Below are 15722 nucleotides of genomic sequence, written 5' to 3'. Positions count from 1 at the left end.
AGGCCGCAGCTAGGTTGGGTGGCCTTCTATCCATGGCGGACACATGCTTGACAAGTGTCTGGAGGGGTTTAAAGCCAAAGTCTGCACCCTGATGACTCATGGGAGGGAGTTCTGGGGATTGACCAACTAATGTTTTGGAGAAACTTCAGAATAGAATAGTGAAAAAAATAGTGTGCCTCCCACAAGGTACACCAAATAGTGCCTTGCGGTTGGAACTGGAGATCGTCATTGAGGTAGAGGCCCAGATAGTTTGCTTTTAAGTCTGTGGGTTAGCCAATAAACCCACATTTAAAGAGGGCGCTAAGGGGAAAATGAAGACTCCCTGGCAAATAAATTAATGACAAGGTGGACTATATCCCTTCTAAGGACTGGCCTTCCTGCTTATTATCGAATATTGTAAACATGTTAAAGGAAGCCAGGAGGCGTGCTCTGGAGAGAAATGTTGGGATAGCGTGTTCATTACCCTCACTTGTTCACTTTTCGGCCTCAAGACATTTTATTAATGGAGGTGGGGTGATCTGTTCAGTTAGGTCTGGGCCCTGTATAAGGCTTAAGGACAAGGTTGAATGTTACCCTTGAACGATAGGATGAGGTGGGACTTTAAAGATATGGAAGGGCCTGCTTTTGCAATTCGGATAGAGTTGAGGACTACGGTCATTTTTTTTAAACGTTTATATCCCTGGTATTCAGACCGTCGTAAACGGTTTTTAACTTATTATTTTAAGGCTCAGAATATCAGATGTTACTGTGATGCAATTAGTTTAATCATGAAGTACAATTATGAGGAATTTTTGTGTAATCTATACAATAGTTTTTAGAGCACCGAATAGGAGGGCATTTATTTTAAACATGTTAATTATGTTACAATGAAATGAACATGTATTTTTTGTTAATTGAGCAATCCGAGCTAATTAAAGAATTGATAGAGGGTATAATCCTTGCTGCAGTCTTGCTTTGGTGTCGTCAGGTGGAACAAAGCATCTGCTGGGCTTGTTGTACAGCTGCAGACTGGGCAATGGGGGCCAGTGGCATGATGGAGATACCGAAAGGTTAAGTGGTGAGTTTGGCAGTTTGTGGGAGAGCAGACTAGGCAAGAATTGTGGCGCCAACATCTGTTGCCAGAAGGCCGTGCATCCGATCAGTGAATCTGAATTGGACAATCGACTCTGTTGTAATGGGCACTGCACATGGTTTCTAGCAGCCAGTATTCTAGGACCTGCTCTCCTGGGCCACTAATGCTGAAAAGGATGCATGCTTGCTGTGTTGGGAGTGTGCTGAGCCACACACGGTCGTCAACACTGGTGCACATGTTCACGCTGCTTTCCATTGCAGCGGTTGTTGTACCCCCTGGACTGAGACTAAAGACTTGTGTGGTTTTTAAACTGCTGTGGGCCCCACAGCTTGTCAGGAATGGTTGATGGGCTCTGCAAGTGGAGCATGCTTTCAATTTCTATTATTGTGGGGGCAGCAAGGAACTTGAGCGGGGTTGAAGGTTGGGGGACTTGTTGCTACTGTGTGCCTTTACCTCTGCTGAGTAAAGCGAGGTATTAGAATGTAGTCCTAATTTGGTTGGCATTGTCTCGAAACCAATGTCGCAACCAAGGAAACCGTTTCAATGGTTAGTGTTGATGCAAGCCACCTCAAATGACATGGGAAGCTTCGGCATAGGCGAAGACCTATATTTATCTGTGCAGACTTGAGCACAAAATTAAAAGGCTTTAATTTGTATTTTGGTTTTAGTGGATTGTAAACGGTTCAATGCTAATGAGCATTTAGTGTGCTGAACTGCCTTTCACGTTTTGTTAACACGGGTTTAAAACATTCAAAACGCAATGTTGTGAATGGCTTTGACAGTGTATGATCTCAAATATGCATCATTGGGACATTGCAACAAGGGCAGTTCGAATAATTTCATATACAGATTCCATGTAACCTTAATTTTGATAACTGTATTGTATAGGTGGTGATAAGTAAGAAAAAAGGCTTTGTTGTGAATAGGGTATGGAACTATAATTGTAATATGGGTGTCTTGAGCCCCCTTGCATCGTTTGTAGTTAACATGTTTGCGAAATCAGTTTTCCTTTGGGAAATGGATGCCTCCTGCTAAGGGCAGCTTTTTGAGATGGGGCGATAAAAGCTGGCAGTGCGAAGTCACTGCACCGAAAGGTGTTACGTATATATATATTTTTTAACAAGTTTGACATTTTCAATGCGACCCTTCTAATAAGAGCAGCTGATCAAAACTGGGGAGGAAAAAGACTGCCCACAAGTCTGCATAGGTGTGCAAGAATGAGGCAAGTCCGAATTGGCTGTTTTGGCACATACCTTTTTATGCTGCAAATGGGCGCAGAAGCACACCACGGAACTGAGGCAGTGTGCTTCTGTTCCTGGGAATCCAGATGGGATAGAGGTGGAGGCCAAGGTTATTCTCCATGTGGGGCATCACTGGATCTGAGGCAAGTGGCTAATTGGATGCACAGGCCATGACTGAGAAAATCGTAAATTGTCACTTTGCTTAATTTCCCAACGTTTTTGGTTTCCTTCCAGTTTGGAGGCTGGGCAGGTTTAATAAGTTAACTGCTTTCAAATGTCTTCACACCAACAGCAAATCCTGCTCACGAGCATAAAACCTGGCAATGCCAATGTTTTTACTGGCAGTTTTTTGGGGGCTTGGAAGGCCATTTTTCTTCTGCATGGCTCCATCCACCATTCAGACCCCATTATGTATTTGTCTAGTAGCCTTTTGACTCTCCGTGTTCGCGACTGTTTCAGCACAGTGTTCATGTCTGCCTACGCTTTCCCTAGTATTTTCTGGCCTGGAAAAGTGGTCCCTCAAAGGATGGAGTGATCCCACAGAATGGTGGGAACCCTTCAAGTGGGCTTAACATATAACTGTTCTTAAGCATTTGTCTTATTGGTTTTAAAGGCTCCTCAAGCCTTACTGCACTGGTGATTAGTTTCACTGTGCCACAATGATTGATTAGTTGCTTTAGCGTTCTAGAACTGAGTAGGATGCTAGGACTAGAACTACTTTGTTGCTAATGTTGGACTGCAGCGTGACGATACTGTTGCGAATGCTCATCTACAAGCAAACACGCTCACTATGCTACTCTTAAGACTTAGTACTTGTTTAGCCATACTGTAATGAAAACAGATAACATGTAACGTTGTTCCACATCAGGCTGATAAGGCCGTCTGTAGTGGCTTCTGATTGCTGTTAGAGAGGCAGTTGTGTGGCTTGACAAGCTCACATGGCTCCGCTTTCTGATTGTGGTATCGGAGCACCTGTGGCGCAAGTGAAGTTTAGTGAGGTTGAGAACACTGGCCAACTGTGTAGGCACCCCAATGTTTCTGGTTGATGCCCAGAGGGGTGTTGGGCCCTCGTGAGTGCAGCTGGACGTATGCTGACCAGGAACCCTTCTGTTCGCATTATACCTCTAAGGTTTGAGGTAAGAGCCCAGCTGACTTTGGTACTTTTACCAAAGGTTATGTTTTTGTGGAAGTGTGGTTGCAATTGAGCATTCTGTTACAGTCGAGGGAAGTGATGGTGGCACCAAAAAAGCAGAGCAAGCTTGCATATTTTGCTGTGCAGCGTTGGTGTTATGTACATGCAATTGGAACTGATATTGGCCGTCCCAGTTTCTCCTGCAGGATTTCAATTGCTACTGGTATGTTTTGATATTGGCGTAAAGGGCTATATAAAATGTAAATAAATGCACATCTTCCATGTGTTCACTTGGCCATGATCAGTATTTCATAATCTTACAATTGTATCCTATCACGGATAAAGTATTGAGTTGTGAAACTGCTACAGTATGCCTAATATGACTAATTCTAAGGTCTGAAATGGGGCAACAGGAATTCCGACCAAACAAGGTGCTCTGCTTAGTCATGTAAATCAACCCCTGAATATAGAGGGGGAGGGGGGGTCGGGGGCGGATAGCAACATGGAACAAACAAAATGCCGTATGGTTGTTGGGCTTGCTATCTTCTTTACCCCTGTTCTGCCACCACCGGCCGTCACCAGCTTAGATTGGAGTCTTGCACAGCTCAATCTCGGAAGCGCTGAATTGATGGGTTATATTAGAATTGTCTTGGCCATTGCCAAGAAAGGGTGGATGAAGGGGGAGGCAGTAGGCCTGGAAGAAGCGCTGCAAGTAGGTAATGTGTGGTCTGTTCCTCCCCTGGGGCATCGTGGGCAGACTACTCAAGATTGCCTCTTTCGGAGCAATTCTGAAAAGTTGAATGTCAAAAAGTTACCACTGTTGAAGGGCAAATATCTCCTAGATTATCGCCCTCATGATTTGCTATGTTGCAAATGGGTTATTGAGCCTGGGGGCGTGGAAGAGAGTTAGACTGGAGTCGAGGAAGTACTAAATGTGGAGCATCATGCAAGGGGGTGGATACGAATGTGGCTGTATGGCGTACACAACTTGAGAACCTGATAGAGCTTTGCAACTGAAGGAAATGAGAAGACAATTGACTATTCCAGTATTGTTTGACCAAAAGTCTGAGAATGATTTTGAACTTGGTAGCACTTTTAGGGCTCCTTTTGAAGTTGAGTAGTGCAGATCCTCAACCCAAGAGGTTCCCTTAATTTGGCATGTGGATGATCTGACTACTCGGACCATGTGTCGTCTTGGGCACGTTTCCCCCAGTAGATATTCAAATGGAATGTACTACAATCCCTCATGGGGAACTAAGCCAGAGGGGTGATTATAACGGAAAAAAAACGTGGGCCAGTGAAGGCTTAATACCATCCGATCACTGCATGAGATGGGAGTTAATTGCTGACGTACAGGCTTTCTTAGGGTGTGAGGCTATTAGCCAGAGGCAATTAATGTATTTCAGTGATAACTGAAAGTTTGGCTTGTTAACATAAAAAATCGAAATGCCTTGTCCCTTCTGGGTTATTACTAGATGCTGATTTAGTTGTACAGTTTTCCACCCTCCAAGTCAAAGGAAAAATCCATCCAAATAAGGAGCCCAACACTTGGCTGGCCTCTCTGGACTTTATGAGCTGGAGCATATGTCTGGTAACCCTGTAAGTCTACCAGACCCAAGGACCAAGTTTCTTGTAGCAGTATTAACTGGAATTGCTTAATAAAGACAATCCAAGTTGGTGTGAACATATTTAAGGAGGCATGCTAGGGTACAGGAAATCATGGTGAGTGGGGCAATTTAGTCTTCCCTCGTGCTATCCAGTGGTGGTCAATCAACTCCCTCCAGGTCTTCATCCCCGTGGGAGGTGCAAGGTTTACTTAGTACTTTATTTGCCCCTTAACCACCTGCCCTCCCCTGGTGTCAGGCCTAATGTGGTATGAGCCCCTCCAAGGGTCCCCTTGTGTTGCCCTGACTCTTCGGTTACCCTTTGGCTGCTCACTTCCCGATAGGTAGGCCTTCAGGGTTGTAACGGTTCGCTTGGGTGGGTATGGTCTATAATCCATAGACTGGAGACCTTCGGTCAGGGAAGGGTTGGTCAGGAATATTTGTCTGCAGAGAGCCCGACCACCAGGTCCTCATTTTATTTTTTTGGTACACGCTTGACGTTGTATTCATGGATTATTGAGGCGCACCCTATAACCAGTGGTACATTTGTTTATTGGGAATCCTGATTTTTGTAGTAATCGGGGGGGGGGGGGGAGGTGGGCGCAACCTGGGTACATTCTGCATCCCCACAAAGGGCCGTTCCCCCTGGACCTCCTGATCTTGAAGAGTCTGCACCCTGCTCCTTAAGTGGCCTACCCCTTGGAATACCATGGGAGTTCTGTGACCTGTCCATTTTGGTGTTCCGAAGCACGTGAGTCTATTGCTTCAAAAAATGGGCCTTAGGCAGTTGGTTGCATTTCTCTAGAGTGTATAGGTGTGACCCTTGGGTCCTGCCCATTTAACCTGAATGGGCGATGCTGTAGTATCTTGGGTGCCCACCTAGCACCTGGTTTGGGCACTGTCTGCTCAATCCTTTTTCACTGCTTTACCTTTATAAAGTTCTCTGGAGCCTGGTCCAATTCTGTCAATCGTCCTTCCCAGACGATTGATACTACTCTTCAAGGATCTAACCTCATAAATCTTAATAGGCCTACTAACTGCCCCATATTTGGATCGCCTATGGGGTCCTGTGTTCTGCATGTGGTTGCGGACATGGGACACCATTAAAAGGACATGCATTCAAAGAGTGAGGATTAGACTCTCACGCCTTGGCAGTCTTCCTCAATTTGCTTAGTCTTGATTTATGCACTTTGGGGTGCCCACCACACTTTAGCCTATGTATTTTGTGGAGCTGAACGTGGAGTGGGATGACATACATTTCTTTGCTTACTCTGCTAGGAGCCACCCTCTACAATAGCGATCCCCTGACAGTCGAGCAGACTTTTTGAACCTATAATGTAGTGGGACACTCAAATCAATAACCATTTCCTCTGACTTTTCGTCCAGGCCAATCGCAAATCATTCATATCTACCTCAACGGGCACCTCCTGGGTATCTCACTAGGCATACACTTTGGTAGTATCATACAACGCTTCTCCCACAGGACCACAGCCCCTACCACGTTAGCTGGTAATGCCCACCCCCCCCCACCCACCCCCTTCGTCCATCTCATTTTCTTCTACATTGAAAGCCTTGAGTGGATCCAGTTTTGGGGTAAATCTGCTTCTGCTCAGTGGCGTAACACAAGCTCTGGGGCCCCCCCCTGCAAGCCATGCTGAGGGGGCCCTCCCTGCAACAAATCCCGAGTTGCACCGTACTCTGGGCCGCCCTAGATTACCACGCATACGCAATACACAAAAACGTGTTGCTTAAGGGGTATGCCACACATTGTACTAGGAGAAAGATATAAATGTGTTTTAATGCAATATACAGTGCACTTTCTGAGAATTTTACTAAAAAGCCGCAGTGTTTGCTATTGTTCTGTAGGGTAACAGCAATCCAAAACATGTAAGTCACCAACAGTGCACATGAACGTTAATGCTTTGCTATTACAAATGCCATGGCACAATGAAAACATGTCCAACTGGCAGCACAATGTAGACCAGTGTAGACACATAATACCATTACAGTAAAGCATGCCAGGCCGCATTTAGACATACCTAGACTGGTTGCACCAAAATGTCAGTCGAAGCAATAGGACTCATCAAGAAGAGAGCACACATTCAAGCCAGTCTCTGTAGCGTCTAACAACACAGCCAAACTCTTTAAAATCTGCAAGGAACTGGCCAATCCTGTTACGGTTTCTACCTCTCCTGTTCCCTCAACAGGCCCTCTGTATGGCTTTGGCCTCTCGCTTCTCTGCTAAAACTCAGGACATCCTGTTCACTATCTCCCTCTCTCGGCCCCATTTGGCCATCTCTCCCTCTCCTCCTTTCTCCTCTTTCTCTCTAACACCTGACAAGGTTTCTAGACCAGTCCCATGTATGGAAGTGTCGTCGAAACGGGTGCTCGCCTGCTCCTCCAGAACCATTCAGGACCACATTGACACCCTTGATCCAGCCTTGGCAGATTTCTGTAATCATTCTTTGGCCACTGGAACTTTCCCCTCTCCCAAATTCTTGGAAAAGCTGGCCAACTGCCATCTTACTCTCCACACTGAATTTGTTGGTTGTCTCCATGACCATCAGTCTGGCTTAAGAGCTGCCAGATGCATGGAAACTGCTCTCCCGAACACCTGTGAAGATCTTAACTCTAACCTTTATTCAAGTATTCCTTCTGACCACATCATCCTGGAACTTCTCTGCTTTCCATACGGTCAACCACACCATCCTGATAAATTGACTCTGAGAACCTGGGCATCATGGATGAGGCCCTGGAGTGGCTGACCTCCTTCCTCTTGGACAGCCCCTCCCAGGTCCAACTTTGTCCCTTACACTCCGCCACCTCTCTCTACATGTGGCGTTCTCCAGGGCTCTATCCTCTCACCCTGGTTTTTCAACCTCTACTTTGCCCCTTTGACCCAACTGATCTCTACCTTCTCCTCTAACTTAGTGCTATGCTGATGACACTCAGCTTTCCTTTAGGCTCCCCTCAGCCTACTCTCCTCTCTCGCTCATTCCTGGTGTCATCTTCAACTCCACTCTCTCCTCACATCTCGGATGTCGCCAAGGGTTTATAGTGAAAATGTAGAAAAAAAAATCTAGAAAAAAAATGTTGACTTTTATGACGTTTTTTATTAGTAAAGGGGGAGTTCCCCACCCCCTTTTTTCTGTTTTACCCATTTTTTTTTATTCCCGGACCCCAAAATAAATATATAATAAAAAAGGGCAATTTGACTTTTTTTTCGACGTTGTCATTCTACATTTTATTTTCGACATTTTGACCGACCACCGTCGCCAAGAAGTCCCACTACCAGCTGCACCTCCTCCAAAGGGACTCTTCCATTTCTCACTACCCTGCCAGAAGCTCACTGTCTCCAGAGCTCTGGTTCTCTCTCTAGGCTGGACTACTGCAACAGCCACTTTCTCAATCTGCCTTCCTCTACCCTCTGCAACTAATCCAGAACAGGACTGCAAGACTTATCCTTGGCCTCAAGCCCAGGGACTGTATCTCCAGCCATGAAATCTCTCCACTGGCTCTCGGTGGCTGCAAGGAGCATTGCTGCCCTGTTTTCCCCTCCCCCTTGCATTCCCCTCCCTCCCTTTCCCCTTGCACTTCTCGTTCTCGAACTTGAACGATCTGAATGACACAAGGCTTAGTAAGGTAATTTCTCCAGCATTGGATCTTTCATGGATTCACATGCTTGGAATATTCCCTGTTGTCAGACTGGAACCCCTCGGTACACATATATAGCCTTTTCCTATAGGAAAACTTCTGACACTTTTGTGTCCTATCTACGTCCTTTTGGGGCCTGCATACGCATGCCCCGTAGGATGTCGCGGTATAAAAGCCCTGCCCCCGCGGCTCACTTCAGATTTCAACCGTCTCCAAAGTAGTGGGATCTCCTCGCGTCGTCTTACTATTTTGTACAAGGTTGTGTACTTGAAGTTGGAGTTGGGTGAATTTTTCCTTCATGTCGGGAAAGGCGATGTTCCGTCCGTGCGCGGCGTGCAAAAAGTTTACGAGGGGGATGGACATATGGATTGTATATACTGTCTCCACCATCATCATTCGGCTGATAACTGTGACATATGCAAAGGGTTTTCTCAAAAGACCCTCAAAGACCGAAATTGACGGCTGGTGGCATGGTTGAATGATGGAGCGGGGGCATACCCACCTTCGGAGGTAGGCTCCATACAATCGGCAAAAACATCACACTGTGCTGTATCGTCTGAACCACCGGCGAAGAAATCTCGACCGGCGGAGAAAGAGTAATCTCGGAGTCATTCAGCTAAATCTTCGACGAGAAAATCGTCATCTTTGTCAAAAAAGCATGACAAGGAAAGGCCGAAATCCTCCTTGGGCGATCACCATAGATCGACCACGAGTCGAGAGTCGGGTAAAAGCAGGCCAAGTGCAGAAAAGGCGGGACCGCCTAAACCACCTGCTAAGCCACCGTGGTCGACGGCGGTCCAGTCATCGGCCTCCACCCTACCACTGACTCATGTGGCATCTACCGCCCCACCAACGACGACTGCGACGGTGGCCTCGTCGACGGAGGTTATACAGGAAGCCTGAAGTTTTCGATCCGATCCCTCCGAATACTTTACTGCAGGAACAGGCAGCGTTGCTGTCCTCGGCAGAGGACGAGAACGGGGAATAGCTGGCCCGGCAGACCTCAGGCTACGAGTGGTTGACAAGTCGTCGACGAGGGTATCCGGAATTCTGGTGTCTGCCCCTCTTCTCAATCCTCAATCTGTTTTGTCGTTGGAGATTCTGTCCACACTTCAGTCTTTAGTACAGTCGTTGGACCAGAGACTACCTCAGGTAAACCTGCCGCAGTCACCCGTTGACGAGCCGGGCCCGTCCACTGACTCACTTACGCACGCCAGTCCCAGCACCACAGGCACCCCAGGAGGAAGGTGAGCTGCCAGATTCGGAGTCTGACAGAGGAGCCATGTCGGGTATCTCCTCATCTCCCTCCAGGGATCCAGCCTGGGAGTCAGAGGTGAAGTTAGAAACCCCAAGGAGCCTGGCTCAGCCGTCCCCACCCCACCCCACCCCCCCCCTCCCCTCCCCTGGATGATATTGCATCATTCTATGATGGAGAAGGCGTGTAAGGAATTCGGTTTGTCCCAGGAAGAACAGAAAAAGGACTGTTTTCTTTTCGACCACATGGGTAAGAGAAGGAGGTCAGTGTTTTCAATACCCATATTAGATCATGTGTGGAAGGAGGGTTTGCAGACAATGCGTCACCTCTTTCCGGAAACGGTGGTAAAAGGTCGCCTGGAGGAAAAAATGTAAGGCTCCAGAGTCTACCCCCAAGTGCTTATCCTCCCAACCAACGCCTGAATCGGTGGTGTCCGCGGCAGCGGCGAGGAAAGCGAAGGCCCAGCACAAGTGCACGACTCCGCCTGAAAACGAGGCAAGACGTCAGGATGCCTTTGGCAAAAAAGTGCTATCTGTGGGAGCAACTACAGTAAAGGCTGCAAACTCTCTGGCTATTGTAGCCAGATACGACAGAGAAATGTGGCACAGGCTGGCTCCGTTGCTGGATCATCTTCCGGAAGAGCATAGGAAGTCGGTGATGTTACTTGTCCGAGAGGGTGAGGAAGCCTCCAATCACGCAATAAACATTGCGGTGGACCTCGCTGAATCGGGCTTCAAGCAAGTCAATAATGGGTTTGTGTTACGACAGTCATGGCTTAAGTGTACCTACTTCAGGCCGGAGGTACAATACAAAGTATTAGATATGCCCTTTGAGGGAGACCTTCTATTCGGAGAGAAAGTAGATGAGGCCCTGAAGGGAATGAAAGAGGACTCTGGCGCGGCATGTTCATTGGGTGCCCTCCAGAGTGGCTGAAGCTACAAGTCTTTTCGTCCCTTTAGAGGGGCTTCAGGTAATTCCAGATTCTCTGCGTCAGGAGACAGATCCTTCAGTAGGTCGGCGTACCCCTCCCAGGGATACAGGCGTGCTTCTCAAACAGCAAACCGACGCCAGAACTTCCAGACCTCCAGGAAGAGACCATCCTATCCGTCGTCGTCGAGAGAGAAGCAAAACAAAGATCAGCAATGACGAGCAACACACCGTTCTGGGGAGAAGAATATCAGCCTATGTCGACGAATGGGAACGAATAACGACAGATCAATGGGTGCTGGACACCATAAGGAACGGACATTCTCTACAATTCAAGCGCAGCCCTCCGCACATTCCACCTGCGTTCGTTGCTCATTCCCATCTGAGGGTACTGCAACAGGAGGTAACACTCATGTTAGCAAAAGGTGTGATAGAATTAGTTTCGGCATCACAGAAAGGTCAAGGGGTTTACTCAAGATACTTTGTCGTGAAAAAGCGAAACGGAAAATGGCGTCCCATTCTAGATTTACGCGATCTCAACAAGTCCTTAAAGAGCCTAAAATTCAAAATGCTCACGCTCCAGGAAGTGACCCGAGCCGTTCAAGAAGGGGATTTTCTGGCGTCCCTGGATTTGCAGGACGCGTACTTCCATATTCCAATGCGTCGGAAACACAGGAAGTTCCTGAGGTTTGTGATAGGGCGGACTCACTACCAGTTCACGGTTTTTCCCTTTGGGCTCAAAACCTCCCCCAGAACGTTCACGAAATGCCTGGCCCCAGTAGCGGCCTGGCTAAGAAGGCAAGGCCACCATGTATACCCATATCTCGACGACTGGCTGGTAAGGGGATCCTGCCCAGCGTCGACCAACACAAGTTTGCAAGCCACCATGCATCTTCTACAACAGCTGGGATTTGCCATAAACTTCCAAAAACCCTCGCTGATGCCATCGAGAACGTTGGTGTTCCTGGGGGCACAGTTCGAAACCCAGTCTGGGCTAGTGAAGCCTTCCCTCGATAGAATCTCAAAACTCAAATCAACTGGCGGGTCGACAACGGCGAAACACCAAGCTTTCAGTGAGAAAATACGTTTCGGTCCTAGGGGCCATGGCATCCTGCATCCATCTGGTGGCCAACTGTCGCCTATTCATGAGGCCAGTTCAGGAGTTCCTGGCGGACCGGTGGACACAGGCCCAAGGATCGTGGTCAGACAAGATAATCATCATCATCAACGACGACAAACTGCTTCGCACTCTTCAGTGGTGGCAGAGTTTCCACAACCTGAACGGTGTACCCCTACAGGAGCCGGAGTTCCAGCTAACCATAGTCACGGATGCGTCTCTTAACCGGCTGGGGAGCTCACATGGGCACTCTTCAAACGCAAGGTCGTTGGTCTCAAACAGAGTCACTCCTACACATCAACGTGTTAGAGCTCAGAGCAGTGCGATGGGCCTTTAAGGCGTTCCTACCTCACATCAAGGGATCGAGAGCTGACGGACAATACGATGGCCATGTTTTATTTGAGAAAACAAGGGGGGGGGCGCGATCCAGGACCCTTTCCATGGAGGCCCAGAAAGTGTGGCATTGGGCATTAAAGCACGAGATATCCATCGTGGCTCACCATCTCCCGGGAGTGAGGAACTCGCAAGCGGATTCCCTCAGCAGAAGGATGGCCCAGATACACGAATGGGAAATGGACACAGTTCAGCTGACGAAAGTTTTTGAGAAATGGGGTCACCCCCCACTGGACATCTTCGCAGCGAAGGAAAACAAGAAATGCGAGAAATTCACAAGCTGGTGGCCTCAGGAGGGTTCCATGGGGGAGGCGTTCTCCTTCCCATGGACGGACAAGTTCCTTTACGCTTTTCCTCCGTTCCCCCCTCATACGGAGGACGGTGCAGTGGATACGCAGGTACAGTTGCCGGGTAATTCTAGTGGCACTGAACTGGCCGAGGCAACTGTGGTTTTCCAACCTGCTTCACTTGTCGCTGGAACAACCAATAGCGTTTCCGAGGGTCCCGAACCTACTGTCCCAGGACAAAGGTACGGTGTGGCATCGCGACCTGGACAGTCTCAACCTCACAGCCTGGCTCCCGACTTTTTGGAATTTGGTACCTTAGACGTTTCGGAAGATTGCCAGGAACTTCTGCAAGCAGCTCGGGCCCCTTCTACCAACAAATCTTACACCTATAAGTGGCGAAGGTTCTGTGAGTGGTGCCAAGGGCAACAAGGACTACACCCGTTAAAGGTGACTCCGGAGCAAGTTCTGCCTTATCTGCTTCACTTGGCAGAGTGGGGGGGGGGGTTGTTTATCTTTCACATCGATAAAGGTGCACCTGACGGCCATCTCTAGGTTCACGAGGAAGAGACAGTCGTCTCCTTTATTCAGCGACAGGTTAGTGAAACACTTCATGAGGGGTTTATTTCGAACTTTCCCCCCCAGTAAAAGGTTTTCCACCAACATGGAGTCTCCACGTAGTGCTGGCAGGCTTAATGAAACCACCCTTTGAGCCTATGGCCACTTCAGCCATGAAATTTATATCGTGGAAGTTGGTGTTCTTAATTGCTATCACGTCAGCTAGGAGAATCTCGGAACTGCAAGCGTTGGTCGTAGACCCTCCGTACCTAAGATTCTTTAAAGACAAGGTGCTTCTGGCAACTAATCCTACTTTCGTTCCGAAAGTTCCTACAGTGTATCACAAACACTCGTCCATTGTCCTCCCTACTTTCTTCGCGACCTCATCATCGGCAGCGGAAAAAGCTCTTCATACCTTGGACGTTAAGAGGGCCCTAAAATGTTACCTATATCGTACACAAGAACTCAGGTCTACTCAACAACTGTTCATCGCGTATGGTCCGTCGACGAGAGGAAATGCAATTTCTAAGCAAGGACTGGCTCGGTGGGTCTCGTCGACGATTGCGTTTTGCCACTCCAAGGCCAGAAGGCCGCTGCAAGGGCATCCTAGAGCCCATTCTACAAGATCAACGTCCTCTTCAGCAGCATTATGGGCAGGAATTCCGCTAACGGACATATGCCAGGCTGCAGCATGGTCGGTGCCCCACACATTTACCTGCCACTACTGCCTTGCGAGGCAGAATGCGGACGAGGTGCGGATGGGAAGAGCAGTCCTGCGCCATCTGTTTCAATAAGGTAAGCTCTACACTGTGGAGAGTGTTTTCTACTTGTTGGTGACCGTATGCTTTATGGATGTACAGATATATGGGTAAACTTATTTCTTGTGTACCTATGCATTGTGTATTTTTTGGTGGGTGTATGTTGCATTGCATTCTCACCGCCCTCTTCCAGTTTACTGCTATACAATCTATTCTAAGCATGTGAATCCATGAAAGATCCAATGCTGGAGAAGGGAATAGTTTCTTACCTGTAACTCCATTTCTCCAGCATTGGTATCTTTCATGGATTCACATGCGCCCGCCAGCCTCCCCGGGATGCAATGTATATGCTTGATAGGTTTAACCCTTCCTACATTGGAGGGGCCGAAATCTGAAGGGAGCTGCGGGGGCGGGCATTTTATACCGCGACGTCCTACGGGGCATTCGTATGCGGGCCCCAAAATGACGTAGATAGGACTCAAAAGTTTTCCTATAGGGAAAGGCTATATATGTGTACCGAGGGGTCCCAGTCTGACGACGGGGAATATTCTAAGCATGTGAATCCATGAAAGATACCAATGCTGGAGAAATGGAGTTACAGGTAAGAAACTATTCCCTTGTCTTGTCCTCCCTCAGTTTTCCTTCTATTGTCTTGTCATGCCTAAAAACACTTGTGTACAGGTGCGTTATATATGACTTATCATATCGTAACATATCATTTTATCACAGATACCCAGAAAAATATACAGTGCTGCAGTAAGAAACGGCTAGACTGGCAGAACCCAAATGCCAGTCTAGCCAGGTAATTACACTTAGCAGGACCGCTTTATCAGAAATGCCCAGTTAAAAAAAGTCATACCAAACTGAGGAATGATTAGACTGGCTGCACCAAAATGCCTCTGTGGCCACTAATACCACATATCATGCCTGCTTAGCATGGACATGGACGACCATTATGATTTATTGCACACCCCCCCCCCCCCCCGCCACACACATATCCCTTCTCCCTCCCATCCCCTACCCCAACCTCCAAAATCAGCTAATTGGCCCAGAATTACCTCATTCCCTCTTCCTTGTCCCAGTGCTTATGTATGAGGCTCCTTGCCTCACTGGTAAGTACTGGAGGAAGAGTGGGACTAGGAGTAATGAAGATTACAGGTAGCTAAATCAGGCATTACCTTCATGTACCTCTACCATATCCCAGGACGTGTGCATGAGGCATAGTGCCTCCATACACAAGTACTGGGATGAGGAAGAATAGGGCTAGGTGTAAAGAAGATTACCAATAATTAATCAAGGCATTAAACACAAGTAGTGGTGCAACACCATTGAGCTGACTTCTTAGTCATTCATGGCAGGAAGTTTTGTTGTGAAAATACAATTAAATGCAGATTGGGGCTGAAAGGTTAAAATTAGTGCATGGTATTGAAAATATTAGCACTTTCCCTTAGAACCATACATTTAAAACCGGCTAATTTAAAGTATTGATGGCTAAAATCCAAATGTAAAATGTTGCTCTCAGCTGAAGTAAGAATGTCTGATCAATGTCGGGGTGGGGACGAGGTCGGGGGTGCCAGTTTCAGCTCAAATTCATGCTCTGAACAAATTTGTAGTTTGAGTCGCAAAAAGATACAGCCCAGGGGAAAGGAAACGGGTATCCCGTTCACCTGGTTTAGTTGTGAAGTCTCAATCAAACACACTAGTCTCGAAGCCTCCATGCCATGGAC

Source organism: Ambystoma mexicanum, chromosome 11 (genome assembly GCF_040938575.1).
Source record: "Ambystoma mexicanum isolate Mex_15411 chromosome 11, UKY_AmexF1_1, whole genome shotgun sequence".
In the NCBI taxonomy this organism is placed as follows: domain Eukaryota; kingdom Metazoa; phylum Chordata; class Amphibia; order Caudata; family Ambystomatidae; genus Ambystoma; species Ambystoma mexicanum.
The sequence above is the reverse complement of the archived record's forward strand: the minus strand, read 5'-3'. Positions refer to the sequence as shown.